We start from the raw sequence: 1,294 nt of genomic DNA, 5'->3' as shown, positions 1-1,294 counted from the left end.
ATTGGGTTGGGTTGAGATCCTGTTGAAACTCGGTTCGAGGAGTTCACTGCAGGCTCGAGGGTGTGGTCGTGTCCGAAAAATGGTTGTCATTGTGGCCGGGGTTTACTGATTTATGATTTCTTGGCGGGGGTCTTCAGGAATGTTTGCGGGTGCACCCAAGGGTACTACCTCACCCGTTGGCTATTTTTGGGTGGGAGGAGAGGAAGAGAACAAGAGGAGCAAAAGAAGAGGACACGATGAAAGAAGAAGAGAAGAACAACGATGGAGTAGGGCCGACCCTGAGGGCCCTGAATCACAGCTCTGGTCCCAGATGAGTCAAGGAAATCCGGGGGGAGGGGAGGGGGGCTCTAGGTCCTTCCTCGCCCTCTCCTCCTCTGTCACAGTCCTCGAGCTCGAATGGCGTGAAGGCGCGCGCCAGAGGTGCCACGAACCGAGGAGCGCAAGAGCGTGGACCACGGACCAAGATCCGACAACGGCGCTATCGCACGCCACGCCTAGATGATGGAGACGGAGTAGATGCACTGGAACTTTCCAGGGATCTGGGGCGCTGGCGCATCAGGTGGTACGGCGCCAGGTACGGATGCGCCCGAGTGTCAGACCCGGCCATCTCACCGCCCACGGCGTCACGCATCCATCTAGGAAGGAGAGCAGGAGGGGAGGGGGCTCCATCAGTGCGGCTTATCAGCTGACCATCGTGATGTTTGGTTGGATGTGTGGACCGTGGGACGTGAGACATGGCAGATGCATCACGGAGCACCCATGCGGCGATATCGGTAGCTACCCATCTTACCTTGAGAAGGTACCTACTTAAGCTGGGCATATGGTAGGCGTCCTATCTTATCGTCCAGTCGCCGTTGTCCATTCTCGGCACGAAGAATATGCGCGTCGGCCCAATGCGGTGCTGTCAGGTCGCCCAAAGGATGGGTAGCGCGCTTCTGCGGTGACCACTGATTGATCCCGAGTTAGTAGACCGTGACGCCATCTGGGGATGGTCTTGACTGCGTCCATCCTCAGAGAAATTCCTGGTCCTATCACGATAGTTTTCTTCCTTCACGACATCGCCGGGGAGAGCGATGCACGCCCACGCCCCGAAGTCAAATATTGACAATGTACATGGTCGGCGTTAGGTGGAGTCGTTCGGGCCACGCGTGCGCCAGCAAAGGGCCATCGTGATTTCCATTACCTCTTGTTAATCCACGATTCGTGGGTCTACACGACTCGTCGAGCGGACGTTCGGATTGTCGGGGTTCGTGATGGCTGAAGCCATGGTGGGAGGGGCTGTTGAGGGGCGGCA

This window comes from Verticillium alfalfae, genomic scaffold (genome assembly GCF_000150825.1).
Source record: "Verticillium alfalfae VaMs.102 supercont1.2 genomic scaffold, whole genome shotgun sequence".
In the NCBI taxonomy this organism is placed as follows: Eukaryota; Fungi; Ascomycota; class Sordariomycetes; order Glomerellales; family Plectosphaerellaceae; genus Verticillium; species Verticillium alfalfae.
The sequence above is the reverse complement of the archived record's forward strand: the minus strand, read 5'-3'. Positions refer to the sequence as shown.